This window comes from Rhinolophus sinicus, chromosome 14, assembly GCF_057876585.1.
Source record: "Rhinolophus sinicus isolate RSI-liver-muscle chromosome 14, RSI-T2T, whole genome shotgun sequence".
NCBI lineage: Eukaryota > Metazoa > Chordata > Mammalia > Chiroptera > Rhinolophidae > Rhinolophus > Rhinolophus sinicus.
The window spans coordinates 144,046,900-144,069,784 of record NC_142514.1 but is presented as its reverse complement, the minus strand read 5'-3'; the positions used below and the strand labels follow the sequence as shown (position 1 = coordinate 144,069,784).

The 22,885-nt window shown below is 40.6% G+C and overlaps 1 long non-coding RNA gene, 1 other non-coding gene and 1 pseudogene across 2 annotated transcripts; all 3 read left to right on the top strand.

The window, feature by feature from the left end:
• Positions 1-80: 80 nt before the first annotated feature.
• On the top strand, positions 81-579 carry LOC148755844 (tumor necrosis factor ligand superfamily member 13B pseudogene; annotated as a pseudogene).
• Positions 580-5,570: 4,991 nt separating this feature from the next.
• Positions 5,571-5,677, top strand: LOC148755843 (U6 spliceosomal RNA). Its single transcript, XR_016018808.1, has one exon. It is a non-coding gene; the product is annotated as a U6 spliceosomal RNA (small nuclear RNA).
• Positions 5,678-8,100: 2,423 nt separating this feature from the next.
• Positions 8,101-13,509, top strand: LOC148755842 (uncharacterized). Its single transcript, XR_016018487.1, has 3 exons — positions 8,101-8,235; positions 8,680-8,795; positions 12,919-13,509. It is a non-coding gene; the product is annotated as an uncharacterized LOC148755842 (long non-coding RNA).
• The last annotated feature ends 9,376 nt before the right edge of the window (positions 13,510-22,885 follow it).

Genomic DNA, 22,885 nt, shown 5'->3' with positions numbered 1-22,885 from the left:
TGTACTTTATTCCGCCTGATGGGGAAAAGAAAATATTTTCAACTCTCACTGAAAAAAACTATTAAGGATAGTAAATAATCTTTGCACCACCAGCTTCAGGAAAAAGCAACTGCAGTCAAGGCAGCAGGAAAAAGCGTGCCACTCAGAATCCAGAAGAGTCACTCAAGACTGCTTGTAGATAGTGACATGCTTACGATACGAAAAGGAGGCTACATGTTTGTTCTGTGGCTTTTCAGCTTTAAAAGAGGAAGAGCCCTAGAAGAAAGAGAAAATAAGATATTTGTCAAAGAAACTGGTTACTTCTTTATATATAGTCAAGTTTTATACAATGATAAGACCTTTGCCTTGGGACACCTAATACAGAGGGGAAAGAAAAGTCCATGTCTTTGAGGATGTATTGAGTCCGGTGACTTTGTCCCTGTGTATTCAAAATATGCCTGAAACACTACCCAATAATTGCTATTATTCAGCTGGCACTGCAAAGCTTGAAGATGAACTCCAACTTGCAATACCACGCAAGGATGCTAAAATATCATGGATGGGGAAGACACTTTTTTAGGTGCATTGAAACTTCTATGACCTACTGAAACCTTGTTTGTGGCTATTTTCTTCCCTTTCTATGTACCTCTAAGGAGAAAACACATAACTAAAAGTACCAAAAGGGGGGGAAAAGTTAACTGTAGCCTTTTCTCTGAGCTATTTGTTGTGGTTTGCTGAAACTAGATCAAACAGAAAATTTAACAGATACCCATGGTCAAAGAGTGTCATGTGAATTACAAGAAATAGAGCTCATTTATGGAAAGATAAAATTAGACAGATTTTTCACTCTAATGCCATGTTGAACAACTTAGTCACAGCTTCTTGTCTTGAGGAAGCACAGGATTCAAAGGGACTGTAATCATTTCTTCAAAAATGATATTGTGAGATAACCAAGAAGGCACAGTGGGTAAACGCTGTGTTTTCCTTCTCTCACAACCACATCACAATCACAACTAATCTACAAAACAACCGTTATTGAGAACCACCTAAAATTAAGCTGAACTGAAGCTTTTCAACTACAGATGTGCAGAAGAAGCCACCTCCAGACTGGTAGGAAGGTCAGAGACACCAAACGGGCTGGTCCCATATCCACGAGGGACCTTTAAAGAGCAGGAGGACTATTTTGGTTGTGCTGGTACCTCCTCACCTTCTAGGGGAGCAAGATCCCAGCCCCACCCCAGCACAGGGATCCAGTGCTGGGGAGAGAAGTTTCCATAAATATTGGATGTAAAAACCAGCGGACATTGTGACTGAGACTGAGTACGGCTGCACTCACAGGTGCTCCTCTTAAAAAGACCACGTGTGGACTTACCCACCAATGGAATCACTAACTGAGCTCCAGCACTGGGGCAGCAGCTGGAAAAGCAGCAGGGACTCATGGTAGGGAATTGAGTTGTCTGGCTTGGGACTGGGCCATGCGTGGCAGCTTTCTCCTGGACAGAGGAATTGGTGCAGGCCATTGTTTTGTTGCTGAGCCCTCCCCCTTCCCAGCGTGTAAACACAGGTGGACGCCATTTGTGAGTCTCCACCATTCACACCCCACCAAGGCGATTTGAAACCTGGCCCCTCCCAACTTTCAGACACACTCAGGGTGCTTTCAGTGGCTTTCTCATTCAAGCGCTTGCTTCAGCTCAAGCTGCACACTTTCCTAGGGTCTCTCAAAGGTTCATGGAACCCAGACAAGCAGGATCTGGCTTGAGCGTGTCCTCTACCTCTGGCTTAGCAGCCCTAAGCCGGCACTAGCAGCAGCCAGCCTTAGTTGGTAGCTTGGCCTCTCAAGGCACTTCCAAGCACAGAATGGGCACCAGACATCTGTGGATTTCTTTCTGGCTTCTGCTAGATGGCCATGGGAGGGGCGCAGGATGTGGCTGAAGTAGACCTACAGCGGATCCTCTCCAAGGTGGTCCTGGAGCTGGCACCCCCAGTGACAAGCTTCAAAACGAGCTGGAGCATCACCCAGCCATCTCCAAGTATGACACACCCAAGGGGCAGATTGGGCAGAGTCCTGCTGAGGCAGATCCTGCACAACAACTCTTCCACTGTGTAGTCAAGGCCAGTCCTCACAACCAGGAAGTCCAAGGGTCAGTCCCTCACATTGATGTGCAATTATCAACCAAGGCTCAACTACAAGAGGAGGGCACACACAACCCACACAAGGGATGCCCTTAGAGCACATGGCTCAGGCGACCAGAAAGACTTGAACCCCACAGCACACCTACTACATAAGGCCACTCTACTAAGACCAGAAAACATAGCAGCCCTACCTAATACATAGAAACAAACACAGGGAGGCAGCCAAAATGGTCAGACAAAAAAAAATATGTCCCAAATAAAAGAACAGAACAAAGCTCCAGAAAAAGAATTAAGTGAAACGGAGATAAGCAATCTATCAAGTCCAGAGTTCCAAACACTGGTTATAAGAATGCTCAATGATCTCAGGGAGAACTTCAACAGAGATGAAAACCATAAAAAAGAACCAGTCAGAAATAAAGGATACAATAACGGAAATGAAGAATATATTACAGGGAATCAACAGTAGATTAGATGAAGCACAGGATCCAATCAGCGATGTAGAAGATACGGTAGCAGAAAACACCCAACCGTAACAGCAAAAAGAAAAAGAATCCAAAAAATTGAGGAGAGTTTAAGGGGCCTCCAAGAGAATATCAAGCGTACCAACATTCGCATTATAGGGGTACCAGAAGGAGAAGCGAGAGAGCAAGGAATTGAAAACCTATTTGAAGAAATAATAACAGAAAACTTACCTAATCTGGTGAAGGAAATAGACATAAAAGCCCAGCAACCACAGAGAGTCCCAAACAAGATAAACCCAAAAGGGCAAAAACCAAGACACATCATAATTAAAATGCCAAAGTTTAAATACAAAGAGAGAATCTGAAAAACAGCAAGAGAAAAGCAGTTAGTTACCTGCATGGGAGCCCCCATAAGACTGGCAGCTGATTTCTCAACAGAAACTTTGCAGGCAAGAAGGGAGTGGCAGGAAATATTCCATGTGATTAAAAGCAACGACATACAACCAAGATTGCTCTACCCAGCAAGGCTGCAATTTAGAATTCAAGGACAGATAAGGATCTTCCCAGACAACAAAAAGCTGAAGGAGTTTGTCACCATCAAACCAGTATTACAAGGACTCTTACAGGGACTTCTTTAAGATGGGAGGGGGGTAAAGCATGGGTGAAAAGGGAATTAAGAAGTACAAATTGGTTGTTATACAGTAGTCATGGGGATGTAGGGTATAGCGTAAGGAATATAGTCAATAATATGGTAATAACTAGGTATGATACCAGATAGGTACTAGATCTATCAGGGTGATAGATGGGAATGGGTTTGGTGGAGAGGGAAAAGGGTGAAGTCATTAAGAAATCCAAATTGGTAGTTAATACAGTATGGGGAATATAATCAACAATGTTGTAAAGATCTTGTAAGGTACCAGCTGGGCACTGGACTTATCCGGGGGATCACGTCATAGACTGTGTAGATGACTGACCAATGTGCTATACACCTGAAGCTGAAATAGAATAATATTGAAGGTCAACTATAACTAAATATATAGGTATATGTAGTCATGGGATGTGGAGTACAACATAGGAAAGATAGTCAATGGTATTGTAACAGCTATGTAAGAAGTCAGAGGGATAGTAGTGTGGGGGTGGTTTATTACTTTATGAGGGGTTTAAATGTCTACCTATTACATTGCTTTGTACACTTGAAACTAATAAAAAATAAATTTAAAAAACACGAAAAAATAAGTATTAGATTCCACTCCAAAATAAATATTAAAAATAAAAATAAAACAATTTTTTTAAAAAAGTGGTATTCCATTATTTACTATGAAACAAGTGCTCATATCTGTAGGCCATTAAGTCATTTTTGGGAAATCTCAGGATATGTCCACTGTTTTTATGTTAAATATGCCCCTCTCCTTTTTCAGTTAACATGGTAGAAAGTTATATATATATATATATATATATATATATATATATATATATATATATATATATATATAATACACATATGTAATATGTATTATATATATTATTGTATATATTATATATGTTAATCTTGCATTTGCTATATGAAAGAGTAATTAAAATCTTAAATTTAAACATCATATTCAACAATTGGGCTCAAAATAAGATATAGATACTATTTCAGTCTTTTTGGTTTATTTCAACTTTGCAATTTTTATCTCTTATATTATATATTACCTGATGGAACACTTCCAGACATTTTTCACAAGAGGAAATAAGTCTCTCATGTGTTTACACTTATGTGTATTTTTTGTAGCTAATTTCAGTTACTTCAAAAACTTAATGTAGGGCAATTCCAATTCATGCATATAAGCATTAATTGGAAAAAAAAACCTCTAATTGTTCCTACGTAAAAATAAAATCTCCAATAGAAGTTAATGAATACATTTATAATAATGTGATATAATTTTCCTTTATTTCCTACCCTTCTGTTTTAAACTGCTACTATTGTAGTTCACATATCCCAGCCTTTAAAAAAATACTCAGGTTATTAGCTTTACAGAATTTGAAGTTTAATTAAAGTTCTTGGCATCCTGAAGGATGTTATGTGCCATGTGTTATAAAAATTACCATGTGCCAGAAGACATTCATTTTATAAAGAATCATATTTGAGAATGCAATAATACTTATCTTTTACTACATCAATTTCCCTCTGATGCTTGTGTTTTTAATGTCACCAGTTTAAAGAGTTTTCATTTTATTTAACAGTTTACTTCATTAGTTTAAACAGCAGCTGGTGGAATAGACGCTGATCAGCATTAATTTTCCCCAGTTATATTAAAATATTTTTAAAGATACACTTTTCAAACAAAAGGAATGATTTATATTTTGTGTCTAAAATTAAACTTTCTTAATAAAATTGATTTCTAGAACTTTGGCTTTTTGGTTAAAATAAAATATATTTTGGAATTTATTTTGTTTTACAATATTATAATTAAAAAGAAGTGATAGGTAGAGTAGGAGTTTCAAAACTAGAAGGAAGTTAGTAACTTTTTCAGTATTGCTGCTAACATGGATGGACAAAAGTTTTTAAAAAATTTAGTTTCTCCTCCCCGCCACCCCAAAAAAAGAAGAAGGAAACGTGCAGGGCATGCAAGAAGCAATGGTGAGAAAAGATATTGCTAAATATGTTAAGTGTACATATGCATTAACTATAAAAGACGACAATAGTTAATTTTATTGTGGAGAATTGAAAACAAGGTCAGATAAAATAAAAAGATAGATGGAAGAGGTAAATTGCAGTTCAAAATTTCTAAGGCCTTGTGTTATTAAAGAACAGAATGGAAATATTAATTTTAGACTGTAGTAAAAACAAATAGCTACGTTTAAAAATGTAAGCATGAATTAAGAGAAAAGAAATGGAAATTGTACTTTCAAGTTAGTAGAGATAAAAAGGGATATAAGGAAAGTTTGGTCCATCCAGTAGAAGCCAAGACATAAGATTACATGCAGAAAAATATTTTATAAAAATGAAACACAGTGCTTGCCTGGGCAGCGCATATGTTAAAATTGGAACCATACAGAGAAGATTAGCATTGTTCCCGTGCAAGGACGACACACAACTTCGGGAAGTATTCTGTAATTTTCTGATTCTGACAGAACCATATTCACCGCTTTGCTCTGTATTATAAAACCAAAGGAATACTCTGCCCCAATTGGAAATATGAGTCACAGCCTCTGCCCTGGCCGCATAAATGTAAGCAATAAAATCACTGTTCAGCTAGAAAAGAACTCAATTCAGATTCCCGATAAAATTAACACACTGAGAATACCAGTGAAAAGTGCTTAATCTAGTAAGGAACATCTCCCAGGAACATGTAGCAAACGTCACATTGGAAACATTAAAAACATTCTCTTTAAAGTTAGGGACATTAAAATATGCCCCATATCACCGTTGTGTTTCAGGCTGAATTACAGCTCTAATGATCATAGTGAGGCCAGATAAAAATTACAGCAATAAGGATTATTAGACAAGAAATAAAACGTCTATTGTTTGCGGAGAGTATGATTACCGACCTAGAAAATCCAATAATATATACAGCCAAATTATTATAATTAAGAAAAAGTTTATCAAGTTTGTTATGAATAGATTCTGATGCAAAAGGTGCAAAATTGTCTGTCTCTGCCTGGCTTATTTCACTTAGCATAATGGTTTCACTTATATGTAAGATCTAAAACAAAACAAAAACAGACCTGTAGAAACAGAGACCCCTGGGAAGGTTACCAGAAGTGGGGCATGGAGGACGGGTGAAAAAGGTGAAGGGGAATATAGTCAATAATATTGTGATAGGTTTGCCCTGGGACATATAGTTACTACAATTAGTGGGGTCATCATGCTATAAAGTATAGAAATGTTGAGTCACCTATTTTGTACACCTGAAACTAATATAATCAATGTAATATTATATATCAACTACAGTTAAATTTTTAAAAATTTAAATGCAAAACAGGGTTAAGAAGTTAGTGCTAACAGAATGACACTGGCAGACAGCCCATCACAAATACTTCCTAATCAAATTCACAGAGATTTTTAGAGAATCCATGAATCATTTTGATGATTCCAGGCAGTGTGTTCCAGGGCAGTCTGTCTAGATTTGCTTCTTTTCTGACTAAAAGCTAATTTGCTTATCAATGAAAAGAAAAGCAAGACTTAAGTGATCCCAGACTTTTATGAATGTTTTTGCATTTGTCCCCTGAAAACAGTCTAATGATTGTGTCCATAGATGAGTAAATTTGCGCATGAATAAATAATTAAATGTCCCCAAATTATCCTTTTGTATCTGGATATAAATTTACAGAATTGAATGCCGGCAGGAAACCATACAAAAAGTAATTTCAAAACCATGCCATTAACTATAACAACAAAGTAAAAAAATACCAGAGTAAATCTACTAAGGATATCTTAATACAAGACCTTCACTAAAGAGTATTATGGAACTGCATTGACCAATACAAAGAAACACCTGAAGAATAGAGAGACAAACCATATTCATGGAAGAGACGACTCTAGAACAGAAAAATGGCCATTTCCCCCCCAAATTAATTTTCAAATTCAGTGTAATTATAGCCAAAACCCTAACAAGATTTTCCTGGAATGTTAAAAGTATACCTTAAAATATAGATATCTGTCAAAATAGCCAAAAACAGCCAATACTGATGAAGAAGGAAAGAAAAAAAAAAGGATGAGATATTTGTCCTTCTCCTTTTCCCTCCCCTCACAGCCCCCCTCCTTTTCTTCATCTCTTTTGTTTCTTCTCTTTCCTCCTTTTCCTCCTCCTCTTCTTCTCCTTCTTCTTTCTTCTTCTCTTTCTATTTCTCCCTTTCCCTCCTTCCCTACACCATTCGCCCCGTCCTGCTCTCCCTCCATTCCCCCCCACTCCTGATCTTTCTGAGACCTTGAATTTCCCTGTGTTAACTTAACTGGTGTGTGCTACAGAGGTCTATGGCAGCATCACCAATCCTTAAACCCCTGTGGTCTGGAATACAAGTCGTTTATTTGGTCCTGGCTCCTGAAACAATGTTGGACAGAGTAAAAAAGATGAATAATCATAGAGTGTGAAATAATGTGTTGAATCCATGCCAGGGATGGCTCTAATATCTTCTGGTGGTTCTACCCTGAAATTCTTCAATAGTGTCTCAGGATAAGCTTATCTGAGGGAGAGAAGGAAGTCCCCAAGTGTGAGATAGGAAATGGAAGTAGACTGGTGGGTGATAATCTCAGAGCTGAAGAGGATAGAGATTCTCCTAAAAGAAACGTCTCAAGAACTCAGGCTTGGGGGGATGAATGGTAGGATAGTGGGGCGGAGTTTCACAGGGAACTTAGAATGGGAAGTGGACAGTGAGTAGAAGTATTTAAGACGTACTGGGTTTGAGAATAATTGGATTGAAAGGGTCCTGTGAGAAATGAAAAGACATGAGCTTGAAATATTTCTCTTCATGAAACCTGAAGTATCTCATTTGGATAATAATAATAATAATGATAATAATAATAATAAATTTCCTTCTCATTAGGTCTGTGGCTGTTGGAGCTTTGAAATGAAAGTGAAAAGAACGTTCACTCTCACATCCAGTTTATGAGATTGATAAAAGTATGTTTTCCCAGAATAAATATGACCTCCTTCTTGGGGAAATGTGCATATCCAGAGTGAGTAAGCAATATACAGTGTCCTGATTAGTTGTCCCCAAAGAAAATTATTTCTTCCAGCCTCCACCACCTTCTGATATGGGAGAGCCCCTACTATGGAAATTTTAAGTCTTCTTTCCCCTTGTTTCTTAGCTCCTTAGCCCAGACTTTGATTATTCTTCTAATCAGTTTCTGAATCCTAGACTAAAGATTCTCCTACCTGAATCACAGAATGTCTGTCAGATAACTACTTAAAAGCCTGTGACTTCCCAACATCCCCTAGGCCATTCCAGACCTCCCAGATCGGTATACTTGTTGATTATAAGCACTGAAGCCTAAAGTTCTTTCCAACCCATTCTGGGCCCAGTTCCTGGACAATTGACACCACTTAAATGACTGGTTGAATGGCCACAGGCTCTAGAGAGCTAACAGATTTATAAATAAAATCTATTTTTCCTCATTCAGTGTCCTTGGGGATACAGAGGATATCCCAGCAAGATTGCCAGTCCTAACCAAAGAAGCCAGCAAGATCTTCCAGGCAGATCTTGAGACCCCCTTCCTCTCATCTAAAATCAGACAAGGTGAGAGTTCCACGAATCCCCCAATAGCTGGGACAGCCCTACACCCCTGTCCAGCAAGAAGCAGATACAGAAAAACAGACCTCCTGTCCCTCAACTTCCCATAGAGATTTTATGGGGATCATATCTCTCAAGTGGAAAACAAGGCAGTCAGTTAGAGATAGACATCGGGTCTCTACATTACCATCCAAAAGACCTCCCCTCTCTGTCCAAAACGTCCCCTTTTCATTGTAAACAAATGGGTACAAGATACCAACTAGATTAAACCGGTCACGTGCACCTGCGCAGTAAAGGCCACAATGACCTTCATTTCACCTGGACCTCACTATCCCATTATTAAAATATGATACATATGCCCGGAAGTTCATTATAACAGACTGAATTCTGGGAAAGAACATGTACAGGCTAAAATGATGAGATAATAGCCTCTTGTCCATCACAGGTGTCGATCAAGTGGTCTCAGGGCCTGAAAGGAATAGCCCATTCTAGAGGGAAAAAAAGATTAAAAACTCCAACTTCTAGCCAGTCAGGCCCTTTTTGAGCCTGGGCCCTTGGCTCTTTGGGCCTTTTTGCCTTTTGAGCCTCTTCCTTTGTTCCACCTTGAGCCCCTGGACCTTTTTGCCTTTGAGCCCCTTCTTGTTCTTCTAATAATGCCACCTTGGGTCCTTGAGCTATTCTCTACTGCTCGGGTCCGCTTCTATTTCTTTGAAGTGTACCTTTTCTTCTAATACACTGCTTTTTCACCACTTTATCTCGGTATCTCATTCAATTCTTTGCTCGAGACGCCAAGAACCTGGACACCATGCGGAGAACAGCCCACAGTCTGGTAACGCGTCCCCAGCCCCAAATAAAAGGAATGGGAAGAACACAGTTTGAAAGGCTTTTTCATGTCACTGCTGAGCTAGGTATTGCAGAAATGAGATGAACTCCTGGAATGAGTCCCCCAGCCTTCAATCATTCTTTAGTCAGACCCCCTCTCCTCAAGACCCTCAGCTCTCCCTCACTCCAAAGAAAACCATAGACTTTTTTTTATCTAAAAGTTATGCAGCTGATCTCTTGGAAGATAGATTACAGAGGACAAAACTGACAGCTTCGGAATGGGAATGAAAATTTGCAACCTGGTCCTTCACCTGAGGCTGCTAATGATCTTGAAGGAGATCCCTTTGAAGACTCATGCCAAGGAGCTCAGTCTTCAGAGTTGAACACAGAAAAATCTCTCTTCCCCACTCAGTGCATGCTCCTGTCTATGTCCTGAAGCCTCATCCCTGGGACTAAAGGCTCCTTGGGGGCCAACGGTGAGAACTGGAGCCGATGCCAGTTTTTCCCTGGTCTTAGGTGGGTCGTGTACTACCCAGAACCTCCTATCATGAGTTTCCTCATGAGCGTCCTGCTTCACACTGAAAGGTTACCTTAACTGTTTCATTGCAATGGTTGCTACAGTTTTAAACTAAAACACAAAGAAGACTCTTTTAAAAGTCCTATCACCAGTCAATCAGAAATTGCAATGATCAACATCGGTTAGGTTATCTGCCGGATAACAAGCCCTTGCCATCTCTATAAGGAAAGTAACCTTACAGTAACCAGTCTGCTTTTTTGCCTGGTAAAACTTCCTTCCCTTCTACCAGTAACATCTCTTGCCTTGCAGAGCTCTTCACAGCTCCTTTCTGTCTGTCAGGTTGGATGCTGATTGATGCACAAATCACTGAATAAAGCCAGTAGGATCTTCAAAAGTTACTCAGTTGAATTTTATTTTCAACAACACTTAAGAGTAAGATGGACCCTGAAAAAAAATGCCCTTTGAGCAATGTGGAAGTTACTGATGGCCTTATCCAGTGCTGTTTAAGTACAGTGATAGGACCAGGGCCAGAAAACAGCCAGGAGTGAGTTCAAAACAGGAGGATGTGTTACTGTGCTAAGGCCTGGCTGTCTGCCACTTGAAAAAGTTAAAAATCAAGAGACAAGGTTGGTGAAAAGAAAAGCAGGTTTATTCAGAATGCCAGCATTCTGGGAGGATGGCAGACTCCTGTCCAAAGGCCATCACTCCATTCCTAGAATGGTCAGAAGGTTTTATAGGTATATATGAAGCAACAGGATAAAGGAAAGGAGGAGTCAGTCAGGCAGGTCTGAGTGCTAACACAGTTTCCTGGGGTCTGGTCTGTTTGAAACTAATGTAATCTCCAGACTGGGCCACAACAGCCTGGGGCTTAATGCATCACCAGTAAAACTTTAAGGGAGTTGCTAAATGGATTCCTGCATCCAGGTGCCTGAATATGAAGAAATTTCTCTCTTCAGGTTAGGATTCTGCTGATTAAATGGATTAACAAGGTATGTGTAGCATTAAGAAAGGGAACAAGAGTTTTTAAATCAGTCGGTAAGGGGAGAATATCAGAGTGGATCAAACTGCAATCTAGCTAAGTCTATGTTATTTATTCACCAAAATTCATCCTTACAGATCTAAGAATCTAAAGAACATCAGCATATATCACTCTTTCACAGAATTTCTGAGAAGCCCAGGACAAAGATAAAGCAATAAGTGAAGGAATGTGAGGCTGCAGGTAGAGGGGTTTTTGAAATAGAGAAGAGACGTGAACCTGTTTAGTAGCCAATATGGTTTCAAGGAAAGATGGCAGACTGGACTCAAATATGTCTACTCACCCTGCTACAATGATAGTTAAAAAAAAAAATCAAACTCTTTTTAATATAAATTTATAGCAGAGAGAATAAGGTCTGTGAGGGGTTGAGAGATTCTGAAAAGGGATGGAAGAATGATAATGGGTAGAGCAGGCCAGAGTAAGCTACAGCTCAAGTCGCTCAGAGAATATAAGCAGGTTCACCCCTTCACAAACATACACAAAAGAGAATCAACTGACACACAAACGCAAAGACAACCCATACAATGAGCAATGTGCTCCACTGCTCAAAACGCCCGAAGCCAGGAATTCCAGGATGTGAAGTCTGTCTCTTACTTAACACAGTCTTCTATTCCCCAACATCCTGGGGACACAGTGGGGAGGAAGGGGTGCTTAGGGGAAGGGAGACGGGGGAAGGGAAATCCAGAGAAACTAATCAGGGGACAGCTCATTACTGCAAACGTATTAACATCAACAAACACTACAAATGGGAAATGACTAGACTACTTGGTGACTCAAACATCACAATTTCTGGATTTTATATATTAAATAAGATAAAATAGACAATATTCACCTTTACAAATGCTATAACCTTTATCATTTCAAACTCTGACTTGGTAGAAAGGCAGCTGACTCTGGATCCAAGCTTGAAAGTATGTTTCCTTCTGAGAGATATTCTGATGTCTTACAATTAGAGGGAAAGAACAGAGTAGTGTATCAATTACATTCAAAGCCTTATTTTAGACAAGTGTTTTCTGCTCTGGCCAAAATTTCTACTGACAGTAAAAGACTACTCATTTCTAGGAGCTGCAAAATGAAATAGCAACTTTTCCATGATAAATAGAGAAGAAGCCAGGCAGGGAATGTGGGCTTTTATGTAAGCCTGTATTATAATCTATGGATAATTTCTCCACTAAATGACTGAGACAACAAACATTACTTCTGGAGCTATAGCAGTTTTGCTTTGGGGAAATAAGAAACAGACTGACATCTATCTGATCAGGGTCCAGCCCTCTTCATCCCCCAGCACAGAGAGAGATCAAAGAGAAATCACAAACCGGAGCAGAACTAAGCACAAAATAGAGGGAGAAATACCTGAAAGAGATGGAACAAGTTATGTGGTCTCTTCCTTCTGGGGGGGTCACAGAGGTTCAAATTACACATGAAAGAAAAGGGACTCTGTCTGATGCTTTTTGTCCTGCCCAGATTTGATCTTCAGGACTACGATCTGATTTGAGTGTAGACTATGTTATAAACCATAAAATAAGTGATTTACTTGCATTAACTCATACAATTCTTGGACAGATGAAGTTTAAACCCCAAGAAATGTTCCATAAAGAAGTGAAGTATATTTGACTTAAAAATCCTTAATTTTTCTTACCATTGGTTTTGCCACACCAGAGGAGAGGGAAACAAAAAGCAAAGCAAAGCATAACTGTTTGATGAAGCCCTGTGCTAAGTTCATTAAATTCATTATTCTATTTTTTTAAATTTAGGCACAATTATCCCCTGTACAGCTGGAAAAACTTCAACTTCGAGAAGAACAGAGAAAAAAATCATCATCAATGAATTCAGCTATTATTTCATGACCACCTATTATAGTCTAAGAACTCAGCCAACTGCCCACAGGATAAAAATGAATGTGAGAGCACCCCACTCTAAGTGGGTGTGACCAAGGGAAGACAGACAAACAAAAGGCACCAAAAACATCATGCAGCCACTTATAATGGTATCAAACAGATGATGTGAAATCGAAGAGAGAAAGAGAAAAGATTGTGTGTAACTCCATACCAGTGGATCTTTGGCTACAGGAGATACTAAAAACTATATTCAAAATCCATAGGAGAATTGGACCAAACAATTATAAAGATCATCTGAAAGGAGAATTTTATAAGAATATCCATTCAATAAGAATTTGAAGATTAATAATGATAGGGAAATTGCCCACGTTGTACGCTATATTACATTTATTTCTAGAGCACCAGCAATTAAAATAGTTTGCTACTAGACCAGAAACAGAAAGATCAAAGGAATCAGTGAAAAAGATGATAACCAGAAATTTGATGCAGGATAAAGTTAGCATTTCAAGTAAGTACAGAGAGGATGGGTACTCAACAAATGTGGGTGGGGAAAAAATGGCGTATTAGTCAGAAAAAAATGTTATTAGATTTTTACCTTATACTTTACATAAAATAAAAATCCAAATGCAAAAAAAATCCCATAGAAGGGGAAAATATTTTGAGTAATTCATAATCTTTCAGTGAAAAAGACTTTATAATGAAACAAAAGTCAGATGATATTAACGAAAATTTTGATAAATCTGATTTCACATAAATTTTAAACTTTTATGTAGAAGAAATAAAGTACAACAACAACAAAAAAATGAACTTTGAAGGTATGACAAGGGAGAAAGATGTGCAATAGATACAAAAGGCAAAAAATTGCCATCATACTATGTAAATAATTTTTAAAAGTTTAAACATGAAAAAATAAACACATCAAAAAAAATGCCTAGAATACTAAAATGCATATTCAAACAGCTGAAATACAAAATATAAATAAATAAATTTAAATACTATTATTATTTAAATAAATGTAAAATAAAACACAATATAAACAAAATTGACAAAGATTAAAATAAATAATATCAACGTTAGCTAGCATATGTGGAAATGAAAAAGGTTTATATATTGTTGGCAGGAGTATAAATTAATACACAGGAGGACAATTGTGTAATGTGTATCAAAAGCCTTAATAAAGAACATGACCTAACAAACCCACTTCTAGAAATTATCCTAAGTAAATGTATAAATATGCACAAGACAATTGTGGAAAGATATTTAGCATAGAATTGCACATAAAAAGAAAATTTAGAAACCATTTAAGTGTCCATTATGTGGCGGTTGCTAAGAAAAGTGGTATATCTCTTCAATAAAATTTACTACAGAAATTAAGAAAAATGAGGCAACTCCTTTTATAGCTACATAGAAAATGTGAAAACATATTAAGTAAAAATGTAACTTACAAACAGGCATATGTAATATGACGCAATTTTGGAAAAATAAACTATTACAACTTTATATGATCATTTAATTGTTCCAGAACTATTTATTGAGCCCCTACTGTATTCTAGCTACTATTCTGAAAGTTGGGAATTCAAGAAAAGAGAAACACATAAAGTCTCTTTTTTCATAAAACTTATTCTACTGGGAAGGGATAACAAACAAATAAGGAAGTAAAAGCTACGTTAAATGGTGGCAAGTGCTAAGAACAAAATAAAACAGAGCAAAGAGCATGGCATCTGCTGGGCATAAAGAATAGCTACAGAATATAGGGTCGTCACAGAAGGCTTCCCACGTGGAATGAAGTATGAGCAAAATTCTGGAGAAAGTGAGGGTATGGGTGGGAAAACTGTTATTTGAACAGAGGGAACAAGAGCAAAGATTCCAAGGTGGGAGTATGCCTGCAGCGACTGAGGGCCATCAAGGAAGCCAATATGGTTGTAGCACAAAAAGCAAGGGACAGACTGGTGAGAAATGAAGTTGATATAGGGCCTCGTGGAATATTATAACGACTGCTACTTTTGCTAAGAGTGTATAGAAAAGATCTTAGAGATTTCTTAGCAAAGGAGTGACATCTTACTTCCTATTTTAAAAGCTCATTGTCGATACTAAGTGGAGAACAGACTGAGAGAGGACTGGGGTAGGGTACAGTGACAATGACAATACAGGGGAATAAGTTAGAAGACTATTGCAGCAATCCAGGAAAGAGATGATAGTAGCTTGGATTAGGATGCGGGTTAGTGCCTTACATGATCAAAAGTGGCCTAATTCAGGATACATTTTGATGGTAGAGCCAACAGGATTTGCTTAAACTGGATCTGTAAACAGCATGTCTGAGTTAACCAGTTTGAATATTTCCCTAAAATGGCATCCCACATTACATCAATTCGAAGACTTATTTGACCAAACTAACAAAAATCCTGATTAAGATTCCTCTTCAAATAGGATACCAAACCCAAGGGTACCTTTAGTGATTAGTAATCTTTTTAATGCTCTCAATATTCACCAGTGGCACCAGAATACAGTTGAATCCCCTTCTGATCCTGTGAAGTCTACAACTGCAACCATATTTTGGGTAGCTCTTCCCTAAACCCATTCCTACCACTTTTCTGGTGCCCACACTTCTGAGTTAAGCTTCTGACTTGATTGCTCTTTGCACTCTACCTGGCCACACTGGATATCCCTCAGGGTCCTCCACAATGGGGGCCACCCCAAACCGCATCTACCACAAACTCTCTGCATCTACTCTTCCTGATTCCATTGGTGGATATTTATCCTGGATTCTAGAGTGTTCAGTACCATCACTTCTATATCATAATGTCTATAAAGATAAAGGAGGGTCTCCCCTTGGTTTAGTTGTGGAAGCTTCCTTGAGTGCCATCTTCTGTTTTGCATAATTGGTTTCTACATCCCCACACAAGACTGAGACAGAGTTGACACTAGAGGGTCCTTTAAGAAGGACTTGATTGAGAAGAAGATGGAAAGAATTAATTTCTTGAGCCCCTACTCCAGGTTAGGCATTGGGATTATCTCATTTGACCAATACAATGAAAAGTGGTAAAATGAAAGACTCAGAGATTAAATAAGTGACCCTAATCACACTGTTAGAAAGTAATGAGAAAGGATTCTGAGGGCACATTCCATGTAATACACGACTTTAAGGGGACTAATGACAATAGTTCCCTTAACAGAATAAATCAGCTCAAATTCTCATATCCTGTCATCTGCAAGGATAATACCACCTGATAGCTTGCTCAGAAATCCATGACTTCTGAAGTGAGTAGAATGGAGGTATGATCAGACACCAAAAGCAGGAAAACTCAGGGTTCACAGGACAAAAGGAGGATGCTCTTCCTTTCCACCTCCTCTGACAGCCATCACCGTACTGGTGACAGCTGGGCACTGCCCTCAGAGGTAGGAAGAGAAGTCTGCCAAAGCCAGGATCTCATGCCTGTAATCTTTCCCTGGTGTAATACTGTGATATAAGAAGAAATATATATTTGGTTTTCGTCCCACTTCCTGACACAGAGCTCTTCAAACCCTTGTAAATATTCCTAAGTTATAAAATCACTAGGAGCATCTTTTGATCCAATGAGGTGACTCTGGATGGGCTCCTGGATGGCTTCTGGTTGGGGACTGGTCACCACAAAGAAAAAGCCATGATTAGAAGCTTGGTATTTTCAGCCCTACCCCTACCCCCATCTCTAAAGAGTAGACAAAGGCCAGAAATTCATAGCAGATTTTGTCTACGAGTATACAAGAAAGCCTCCATAAAATCCCAATAGCCTGGGTTTTGCAGAGCTTCCAGGTTCTTGTATACAACCCTATACTGGGAGGGTGAGAATCACAACTGCATGGGAGCAGAAGCTCCTGCACTCAGGCCCTTCCTTATGTATCTGTCCATCGGGTTGTTCATATGTATCCTTTATTATATCCTTTAATAAACTGGTAAACAAAAGTTAAGTGTTTCCCTGAGTTCCACGAACCACTCTCAAAAATTAAAAGAACCTGAGAAGAGGTTTGTGGGAACTTCCAATCTGTAGCCAAGTCAGACAGAAGTTGTGAGTATCCTGGAGAACTGCTACTTGGGATTGGAATCTGAAGCGGTGGTGGGAGTGAAGGGCGGGGGGGGGGAGAAATGAATCCTTAACCTGTGGGATCTGACACCATCTCCAGATAGAAAGTGTCAGAATGAGTTAAATTGTAGGACACACAGTTAGCGTCACAGAATTGCTTGGTGAAGGGAAAACACCTGCACATTTGGGGTTGAAATAAAGGAAAACTGGGTTATTACTAATACACTTGGGTTATCTGATTTTTCTTCCTCTTCTCCTTCTGCCTTGGCAGGCAAATATCTGCCACCTGATTTCAGAAGAAGTTAACGGAGTCCTTTAAAGGGTTTACTCTCCTAGCCAAAGGTGAGCCAGCTGGAGGTAAAGTATCAGGGGAAAATGCCAAGCAAGAGAGTCTCAGTGATCTCATCTGCCCTTCTCTCTCATGAATAGATTAGAGATGGATTGCCCCACTCCGCAGGACTTTTAGTCAGAGTTGGGAGTAGGGCTGGAACCAGGGTGAAGCAGGTGAGGCACCTAGAGTGCAAAATGTAAGCACTCCCTCACTCTCAAGTTCTCTTGTACCCCAGGTGCCTCTCTGGCATCACCTGCCTCCCAGCCCTGGGGTGCGGGGTGGGCTGGGTTACCTGCTCTCTCTAGTATTCATGGGGAGGTCTCAGTGTGTTCTTTTTCCCTCAGTTTATTCAAAATAAGGCTAGACTTTTGCAAATGGGACTTAAGTTAGAAAACTGGCAGGAAAGCAGGAAAGCTTAGAGATAGCTTCCAAAGAACTTTCATTAATCATTTAGCAAACATTTCTGTGAAAAACCATCATTTCTGGGAATTGAGATGAGAACGAGAAATGAAACCAAAAGTCTTTTCTCTGTATTGGACGTTGACCTGAGAAACAGGAAGCCATTGTAGTGAAATGAACTTATTTACTGACACCTTACCATATACAGAAATTGTTTTCAAATGTGAAATAATTTTAGGAGGATAAGTGTCACGCAGGGCGTCAGGCGGGAGACCCTGCTCACTGTGCCATGTGTCATGCAGGGTGGCATGTGTGGTCTCAGCTCCCGCTCCCCACATAAGAACGAAGGACATGGTGAGGCCAAAAAGGAACACCCACGGAGCCATAGATAGGCGAGTCATACCACTATATTCTAGCTGGCGGCCGGGTTGGAGACACAGAAAGCAGGAGCCACACTATCTGCAACCTGCTGTTCACTTTTCTGCCAACCAACCAACCCCACTTGCTAACAGCAATCCGTTGTGCTAACTGCAATCGCTCTTGCCAGCTCAGCCACCATCTTCTTGCGAGCCCCCATTTTCTACCAGTGTAGCCACAGCAGCTATATTAATGGCTAATGGCTCACTGGTTACAGCTGACGGCCAACTGAGTATGAAGTTCACCTGGAAGAACATGGGTGCATCACACTATAAAAGTTTGAAATAGAAGAGCAATAGGACAGGGGCACTGGTTGCAATCAATATTATAATGAATTATATTCAGAGAAAGATAATAAAACAAACTGCTTTACATAGGTTTAAGTTCCAGGAACAACTATCAGAAATAACATTACTAGAAAGCACTAATATAAAAAATAGAGGCCAATAAAATTCTCTCTTTCTCACCATAAACACAGAATGTGCTTCTGTACTCTTTTTTCCCCCACAAAACACCTTTAAAATCTTAGCTAGCTGAACTTAGATTTGAATCATCCAAATCAGGAATCATGAATCTGGCCTTGTCATTATTCCAAAGCACAGCTCCACGTGTGGGCGAAAAGGAGGTACATTATGTCAACAGACAATTAAATAACTCGGCAATTTGTGTTGTTAAATAAAAACAAATCTGTACAGATAAAAAGAGACTTTATTTGAAAGGATTATTGCAACAAGGGGAAGGAGACTGTTGCAATAGGGAAAACAATCCAACCATGTGCTGCAAGCAACTGACAGGCCAGGTAAGAAGGAATTTTCTTTTATAGGGATTGATCAACAAAGTTCTACTAGAAAAAACAGGATATGGAGGGAGTGGCGTAATTGATATTTTCCATGAGATTGGCTGATTCTCAGGCAGGATCTTTAAGGAGGGGTTGTTTCCTGGGTCAGAAGGAAGGTGGGTCAATTTCAGGGGCCTGGAGAAAAGACAGAAGCTTAATGAAGGTTTAGTTACAAGTGCTTTGTTTCAAGTGATCCGTGGAGACAAACAGCTCAGCTCATCTTCTGAGGCAAAAAAAAATGGTGTGGGGGCAGAGCCCCAAAAAGTAGTTTCCAGGCTCTCGGCCTCACATAGACAGGTGCTGGCTCAGGTAGTAAATGGCCATCAACTGTGATTGCATGGCCATCAGCTGTGGCTAGTTGACAGTCAGCTGTAACCAGTGAGCCATTGGCCACTAATATAACTGCCATGGCTTCGCGTGACAAATGGCGCAGTGAGCAGGGTCTCCTGCATGACACCCTGCATGACACATAGCACAGCGAGCAGGGTATGGTGCCGGCCAAAGCTCTCCGAAAGGTGGTGGAGCAGTTTGTGCATATGAACACTCAGTCTCAGGAAGACCAGGAGGAGCAGCTGCTGGAGAGCTGGACCCCCGTGGAGGGATGGGAAGACGTGGACGGTTCCCCAACCAGCATAGGCCGGAGAAAGCGAAGGTCGTTGCGGCCCTGTGGGCTGGGAAGTGCTTGCTGAGTTAGCCTGGATGCTGGACTTGTCCCAGGAGGAAAGGCTTGCTGAGTCCTCCTTGGGAGATAAGGGTGAGGTGAAGGTCGTCCCTCACCCCCAGGACAGCCCTGGCAAATGACTGTGGACTATGGGGAATTGCCTTCTATCCCTAATTTAATAGACCACTTGACTGTTTGGGAACATACTACCATGTAGTGGAACTGGCGGATGTTTGCTTTTGTGTCTTGACTGGCCACCATCGAGAATATGTAAGCACCTTGACTGTGAGTCGCTGTTGTTCCAGCACGGTACCCTGAGAGGCCCAGAGAGAGAGAGAGTGGCAGTGCCCTGAGAGCCCTGGCTGAGTCCAGGAAGTCTGGCTGTGCCCAGAGAGAGTGGCAGTGCCCTGAGAGGTCCTGGCTGTGCCTGGAGAGATTGGTGGTACCCTAAGAAGCCCAGTAAGTCTGGCTGTGCCCAGAAGCACTGGTGGGGCCCTGTGGGGGCAGAGCCCCAGAAAGTAGTTTCCAGGCTCTCGGCCTCACGTGGAGGAGTGCTGGCTCGGGTAGTAGATGGCCGTCAGCTGTGGCTGATTGGCCGTCAGCTGTAGCCAGTTAGCCAATTAGCCGCCAATATAACTGCTGTGGCTAGAGAGAGAAAGAGGAGGAAGAATGGGTGCTAGCAAGAAGATGGCGGCTGGGCTGGCAAGCGTGGATGGCGGTTTGTGGACAGTGTGGATCCAGCCTCCAGTGAGAGTATAGTGCCGCCAGAAAGAATATAGTGGTATGACTCCCCTACCTATGGCTCCGTGGGTGTTCCTTTTTGGCCTCACCATATCCTGTGTTATGTGGGGAGCAGGACCAGAGGCCCCGCAGGCTTCCCCGCACGACAAATGGCGCAGCGAGCAGGGTCTCCCGCAAGACAAATGGCGCAGCGAGCAGGGTCTCCTGCAAGACAGGCCCTGTGAAACCCTGGCTGTGTCCAGAGAGCCTGGCTGTGTCTAGGATATTGCATTCACCTCCAGGCTCCTCGCACAGGGCCCCTCACAGAAGACACTTGTCGCGAAGATTGTGAGGTGAGAGCCTGTAGGGGTGGAGTGTGAGGACAGAGCCCCAGAAAGCACTCTCCAGGCTCTTGGAGAGGGAGCTGAGACCCCGCATGCCACCCTGCATGACACATGGCACAGCGAGCAGGGTCTCCCACCTGACGCCCTGCGTGACACTTATCCTCCTCAAATTTTCTCACATTTGAAAATAATTTCTGTATATGGTAAGGTGTCAGTAAATAAGTTCATTTCACTACAATGGCTTCCTGTTTCTCAGGTCAACGTCCAATACAGAGAAAAGACTTGGTTTCATTTCTCGTTCTCATCTCAATTCCCAGAAATGATGGTTTTTCACAGAAATGTTTGCTAAATGATTAATGAAAGTTCTTTGGAAGCTATCTCTAAGCTTTCCTGCCAGTTTTCTAACTTAAGTCCCATTTGCAAAAGTCTAGCCTTATTTTGAATAAACTGAGGGAAAAAGAACACACTGAGACCTCCCCATGAATACTAGAGAGAGCAGGTAACCCAGCCCACCCCGCACCCCAGGGCTGGGAGGCAGGTGATGCCAGAGAGGCACCTGGGGTACAAGAGAACTTGAGAGTGAGGGAGTGCTTACATTTTGCACTCTAGGTGCCTCACCTGCTTCACCCTGGTTCCAGCCCTACTCCCAACTCTGACTAAAAGTCCTGCGGAGTGGGGCAATCCATCTCTAATCTATTCATGAGAGAGAAGGGCAGATGAGATCACTGAGACTCTCTTGCTTGGCATTTTCCCCTGATACTTTACCTCCAGCTGGCTCACCTTTGGCTAGGAGAGTAAACCCTTTAAAGGACTCCGTTAACTTCTTCTGAAATCAGGTGGCAGATATTTGCCTGCCAAGGCAGAAGGAGAAGAGGAAGAAAAATCAGATAACCCAAGTGTATTAGTAATAACCCAGTTTTCCTTTATTTCAACCCCAAATGTGCAGGTGTTTTCCCTTCACCAAGCAATTCTGTGACGCTAACTGTGTGTCCTACAATTTAACTCATTCTGACACTTTCTATCTGGAGATGGTGTCAGATCCCACAGGTTAAGGATTCATTTCTCCCCCCCCCCGCCCCCCCCCCCCCCCCCGCCCTTCACTCCCACCACCGCTTCAGATTCCAATCCCAAGTAGCAGTTCTCCAGGATACTCACAACTTCTGTCTGACTTGGCTACAGATTGGAAGTTCCCACAAACCTCTTCTCAGGTTCTTTTAATTTTTGAGAGTAGTTCACAGAACTCAGGGAAACACTTAACTTTTGTTTACCAGTTTATTAAAGGATATAATAAAGGATACATATGAACAAACTGATGGAGAGGGTTATGTCCTCTTGTTGGATCGATCCCTTTATTATCACATAGTGCCCATCTTTGTCTTTTAATATAGTCTTCATTTTAAAGTCTGTTTTATCAGATATAAGTATTGCTGCTCCATTTTTTTTTTTTTTCATTTCCATTTGCATGAAATATCTAACTTCAACCCTTCACTTTCAGCCTGTGTGTTTCTTTTGGTCTAAGGTGAGTCTCTTGTATACAGCATATGCAAGGGTCTTGTTTCTTATCCACTCAGCCACCCTATGTCTTTTGATTGGAGCATTTAATCTATTTACATTTAAAGTGATTATTGATAGGTACATAGTTATTGTCCTTTTCTAATTTGTATTTCTGGTCTTCATTAGTTAGATTGTTTTCATCTTTCTTCTGTTTACAGATCCCTTTTAATATTTCCTGCAATACTATCTTGGTGATAATGAATTCCTTTGGCTTATTCTTTTCTGGGAAGCTCTTTATCTCTCCTTCAATTTTGAATGATAGCCTCACTGGATAAAGCAATCTAGGTTGTAGGCCTTTGTTTTCCATCACTTTGAATACCTCCTGCCACTCCCTTCTGGCCTGCAAAGTTTTTGTAGAAAAGTCATTTGGTAGTCTTATAGGAGTTCCCTTGTATGTAACCCACCTTCTTTCTGTGGCTGATTTTAAGATTCTCTCTTGTTTTTAACGTTGGCCATTTAAACTGTGTCTTGGGTTCATCTTGGTTGGAACTCTCTGCACTTCTTCAGTTTGTATGTCAGTTTCCTTCTCCAGGTTAGGAAAGTTTTTGGTCATTATTACTT